Below are 6,038 nucleotides of genomic sequence, written 5' to 3'. Positions count from 1 at the left end.
TCTGGATCAGTCAGGAGGGAGAGCAGCTTCAAGGGCTGGAGGAGGCTGATATCACCAAGTCCACATTCACTCCTGTCCCTGTGAAGAGTGAAGATGATGAAGAGAAACCTCAGTCCTCTCAGCTTCATCAAAGACAAACTGAACACCTGGAAACCAGAGGTGGGGACTCGAGTCACATGACTTGACTCGAGTCAGACTCGAGTCGCATATTTTTTGACTTGAGACTTGCTTGACTAACATTGATAAAAGACTTGACTTGACTTTGACTTGGTATTCATGACTTGAGACTTGACTTAAGCTTGAGACAGATGACTTGAAAGGACTTGACTGTTTAAAATTAAATATTTGCGTTTGTTTTTGTAGTGAGATATTACGTTTAGTTTTTTCGAAAAACGTGATTGGGTGATTATAGCGCCATGCGCGCAAACCTGGCAACCCACTAGACGGCAGGAGTGCAGTTAACATGGCAGCGGCTAGCGTTACTCCAAAAATAGTGAAGTTTGGATTCAAGGATTATGTTGTCGATGACGCTAATAAGAAGAGAACAGCGGTATGCAGGGTCTGCAGCATAAAGATCAGTGACACGACCACCACAACATCCAACTTCATTCGTCACTACAAAAAACCCACAGAGAAAGGTGCGTGAATGTGTTGTGTTAGCTAGAAAGCTAACGTTAAGTTTAAGCTACGTTAGACTTGGTTTCAAATCGATTAAGCATTGCAAAGAGAAGACAAAACGGTAAATGAACACTAGAACCGCCAGGGATTCATTTTGACTAACCCTGATACTGACGGGCTGTCAGGAGAGAGAGAGAGAGAAGAGAGAGAGAGAGAGAGAGAGAGAGAGAGAGAGAGAGAGAGAGAGAGAGAGAGAGAGAGAGAGAGAGAGAGAGAGAGATAGAGAGAGAGAGAGAGAGAGAGAGAGAGAGAGAGAGAGAGAGAGAGAGCTCTCGTCTCTCTCTCTCCTCTCTCTCCTCTCTCTCTCTCTCTCTCTCTCTCTCTCTCTAGTTCTCTCTCTCTCTCTCTCTCTCTCTCTCTCTCTCTCTCTCGCTCTCGCTCTCTCCTCTCTCTCTCTCTCTCTCTCTCTTCTCTGCTCTCTCTCTCTCTCCCTCTCTCTACTCTCTTCTCTCTCTCTCTCTCTCTCTCTCTAAGAGAGAGAGAGATATTTCCCCTGTGTTATCAGAAGTTTCTGTAAACTGTTGAATAATGTAGTTCATCTACTTTTAGTAGTTTGTTTAAATGTTTTAATTATGATGTTGTTGTTTGTAGAAGTGCATCATTCCTTGATTTATTGTAAAATGAATCTGAACTTTTTAATCTGTTATGATGATAAACTGAAGCAATTTCTAAATTAACCCAATTAAGTGAGTTTTAAATCGTCCTACTTAGTTTATAAGGAAATGATGAAGAGGAACAAATTAAATGATTTTAAAATGATATCTCTGTAGGTGCTGACGCTGTTGGCGGTTCTAGTGTTTACAGACATTTAAATTAAATATGTGTAATGGCAAATGCCATATATGATTTTCTTACCTGGAATTCTGCCTTTTTGAACAGACTGACTGAGTCCTAGCTATATTGTCTGCAGTTCTAGGGTTAATATGAATCTAATATGATTGTCATCGGTCTAAATTAGATTTCAAATGATTAACTGTGTATGTAATGAAGATCATAGTGTGGGTTACATCCATTTTCATAACCACTGTCTTTTAACTGATTTAAATGCGGAAACTGGGCTTATTCATCAGAATTTCGTATGACTTGACTTGACTTGACTTGCTTGACTTGACCTGAGCAATGACTTGACTTGACTTGCTTGACTCTCACCACAGTGACTTGGGACTTGCTTGATACTTGTAGGTCAAGACTTGAGACTTGCTCATGACTTGCACATGTAAGACTTACTCCCACCTCTGCTGGAAACAGAAGCTGATGGAGAGGACTGTGGAGGACCAGAACCAGCCAGGAACTCAGATCCAGAGAGACATTTACAACCAGAGACTGAGGACAACCCTGGAGACTCTTCTGAACCTGACACTGAAGACAGTGCTGATTGGAAGAAGACCAGAGAACCAGGTTCAAACTCTCAGAGAAATAAACAAGACCCTTTCAGTGAATCAAGACGTAGTGCAGGAGAGAAAACATTCAGCTGCTCTTCGTGTGAGAAAACGTTTACACAGAGAGGAAATTTAAATCGGCACATGAGAATCCACACAGGAGCGAAACCATTCAGCTGCTCAGTCTGTGAGAAATCTTTTGCACAGAGAGGACATTTAAATCGGCACATGAGAATCCACACAGGAGAGAAACCATTCAGCTGCAGTGTTTGTGACAAAAGATTCACCCGGAGTCGTTCGGTCAAAATACATAAGTGTGGTAGTCGTCAGTCGTCACAGCCTCATCAAATTCAAACTGAGGAGAACAGAGAGGCAGAGCCTCCAGGCAGCAGCTCAGCTGAACACATGGAAACAGAAGCTGATGGAGAGGACTGTGGAGGACCAGAACCAGCCAGGAACTCAGATCCAGAGAGACATTTACAACCAGAGACTGAAGACAACCCTGGAGACTCTTCTGAAACTGACAATGAAGACTCTTCTGAACCTGACGACTCTTCTGAAACTGACAATGAAGACTCTTCTGAAACTGACACTGCAGATTCTACTGACACTTACACTGAAGACAGGGCTGATTGGAAGGAGACCAGAGAACCAGGTTCAAACTATCAGAAACCTAAAAAATACCCTGTCTGTGATTCAAGACGTAGTGCAGGAGAGAAACCATTTGGCTGCTCTTTGTGTGAGAACAGGGTTGGACGGAAAGGAAATGTAAAAGACAACGTGAGTATCCATACACGAGAGAAACCATTCAGCTGCTCAATTTGTAAGAAATCTTTTGCCGTGAGAGGAAGTTTAAAGGACCACATTAGAATCCACACAGGAGAGAAACCATACAGCTGCAGTGTTTGTGACAAAAGATTTACCTGGAGTCATTATGTCAAAAGACATAAGTGTGTTGGTCGTCAGTCCTCACAGCTTCATCAAACTCAAACTGAGGAGAACAGAGAGGCAGAGCCTCCAGCCAGCAGCTCAGCTGAACACATGGAAACAGAAGCTGATGGAGAGGACTGTGGAGGACCAGAACCAGCCAGGAACTCAGATCTCGAAAGATATTTACAACCAGAGACTGAGGACAACCCTGGAGACTCTTCTGAACCTGACATTTTCCAAGTCAAATCTGCATGTGCAACAAAAAAAGAGGACAATTAATTAGTCCTACAACAATTCACATGAGAAAAATCTGTCTGACTGTATAAACTCTGTTTGACAATATTCATACATGACTTCATCAAAACTCCATCTTTATCAACAGAAGTTTTGAATATGTTTAATGTTTTTGTCATACTACTTTTCTGATTTATACTATAACCACTGACTGATTCATCTGCAGAGTAGTTTCTCTAATAATCTGTTTGGTTAATGAAATGTTTTGACTTGAAACTTCCATTGGGATGTTGTTGATAGTTCCAGTTGAGTTATCAGTCTGTTCTGGTCTAAAAGAAGAACCAATGACTTATTGATATAGAGAAAATGTACGATGTTTTATTCTGTTCTGTTTTGCTTATATTATCAAACCAAACTAACCTGCTACTGTTAGATCCCTTGCATCTTTGGGTTTGTTTAAGCATGCATTATCATCTCACCTGGTCTGCTCTTGTTATCTATATATATTAGACACTACTGTCTATCAAATTGTAATGATTGTATGTATTACTTCATGAATTTTACTTAACAGACTGTACGTGGTTTGTCATGTTTTGCTTTCTGTTATTTTGTTCAAGTATGTCTGAAAGTTGTTGCTTCTGTCGGGACCCCCTTGAAAACGAGATGGTGCATCTCAAGGGGTTTATCCTAATAAATACATTTCTATATAAAAGACAAATGCCTTAGAAACAGACTCACATTCCTGCATATTGTTTGTGTTTACAGATTACAATCAGCTCATTAAGAGTTCAGAGTTCAAATGGAATTTTAGGATTATTCCTGTTTTTTTAAACTGTAGTACGGGCTCATGTGTTTCACTGTTGGTGTTTTGTTAAATGGAAATTGAAGTCCTTTCACCTCCTTTGAATCAGGGTGGAAGCAGAAATAAAATACTTTTTCAAATCGAACGCTGAATTGTAACTCTACGTTAGTATATGTTGGTAGTGCGTGAGGCCATATGTACAGATATGTACATGGGACATGAAAACAGTGCATCTCATATTGACAAAAATAAACCTCGCTAACCGAGTTTTCCAAATCACTCTAAAAATAAGCCGTTGTGATACACGTGTAGACAACATCTGCAGAATCATAAATGATCATTACATTGGGGTCATTAAACCATTATTTCGCTAAGATAAAAAACATTAAAGTTTTGGATTTTAGTGTAATTCACAAATGTTCCACCAGATGGTGCCACACACACCCATGGGTATATTAGTGTTTAAAGCCGTGGGAAATGTTTTAATTCAACAGGAGAGGGTAATTCAATTGTTACCCATGGAACAGGGCTGCAAACATGGCTATATGAGTGTTAAAATGCTGTCAAACTGTTTTAATTCAGTCACAATTGTCGTTTTTTGGCGGTGTACATTGGACTCAATAAACATACAGAGTTATGGACATAAATGTGTCAGTATAGACGGGATAATGTACATATTAATAATATTTAATTAGTTAAATGTACAATGAGCTAAAAACAGCAGAATCACTGCTGTTAGCAGGGTCTCAGAGACCCATAGACCCAGAGACCCAGGGTACAGCACCTCACTGTCTTACCCATAAAACAGGGCTCTGATCAGGGCTAAAGTAATGTTATAAACTGGTGAATCTGTTTAAATGCAGGCAGCATAGTCACTGCTTTTAGCAGGGTCTCAGAGAGCCAGAGTGCCAGGGTACAGCACATCGCTGTCTTACCCAGAAAACAGGGCTCTGATCAGGGCTAAAGTAATGTTATAAACTGGTGAATCTGTTTAAATGCAGGCAGCAGACTCACTGCTTTTAGCAGGGTCTCAGAGAGCCAGAGTGCCAGGGTACAGCACATCGCTGTCTTACCCAGAAAACAGGGCTCTGATCAGGGCTAAAGTAATGTTATAAACTGGTGAATCTGTTTAAATGCAGGCAGCAGACTCACTGCTTTTAGCAGGGTCTCAGAGAGCCAGAGTGCCAGGGTACAGCACATCGCTGTCTTACCCAGAAAACAGGGCTCTGATCAGGGCTAAAGTAATGTTATAAACTGGTGAATCTGTTTAAATGCAGGCAGCAGACTCACTGCTTTTAGCAGGGTCTCAGAGAGCCAGAGTGCCAGGGTACAGCACATCGCTTTCTTACCCAGAAAACAGGGCTCTGATCAGGGCTAAAGTAATGTTATAAACTGGTGAATCTGTTTAAATGCAGGCAGCATAGTCACTGCTTTTAGCAGGGTCTCAGAGAGCCAGAGTGCCAGGGTACAGCACATCGCTGTCTTACCCAGAAAACAGGGCTCTGATCAGGGCTAAAGTAATGTTATAAACTGGTGAATCTGTTTAAATGCAGGCAGCAGACTCACTGCTTTTAGCAGGGTCTCAGAGAGCCAGAGTGCCAGGGTACAGCACATCGCTTTCTTACCCAGAAAACAGGGCTCTGATCAGGGCTAAAGTAATGTTATAAACTGGTGAATCTGTTTAAATGCAGGCAGCATAGTCACTGCTTTTAGCAGGGTCTCAGAGAGCCAGAGTGCCAGGGTACAGCACATCGCTGTCTTACCCAGAAAACAGGGCTCTGATCAGGGCTAAAGTAATGTTATAAACTGGTGAATCTGTTTAAATGCAGGCAGCAGACTCACTGCTTTTAGCAGGGTCTCAGAGAGCCAGAGTGCCAGGGTACAGCACATCGCTGTCTTACCCAGAAAACAGGGCTCTGATCAGGGCTAAAGTAATGTTATAAACTGGTGAATCTGTTTAAATGCAGGCACCTGCATTCACACCTCCAGGGCGGAGACCGGGAAAACCAACTCTC

The sequence above is a fragment of the Trematomus bernacchii genome, unplaced genomic scaffold (assembly GCF_902827165.1).
Source record: "Trematomus bernacchii unplaced genomic scaffold, fTreBer1.1, whole genome shotgun sequence".
Classification (NCBI taxonomy): domain Eukaryota; kingdom Metazoa; phylum Chordata; class Actinopteri; order Perciformes; family Nototheniidae; genus Trematomus; species Trematomus bernacchii.
Note: the sequence above shows the minus strand (reverse complement) of the source record.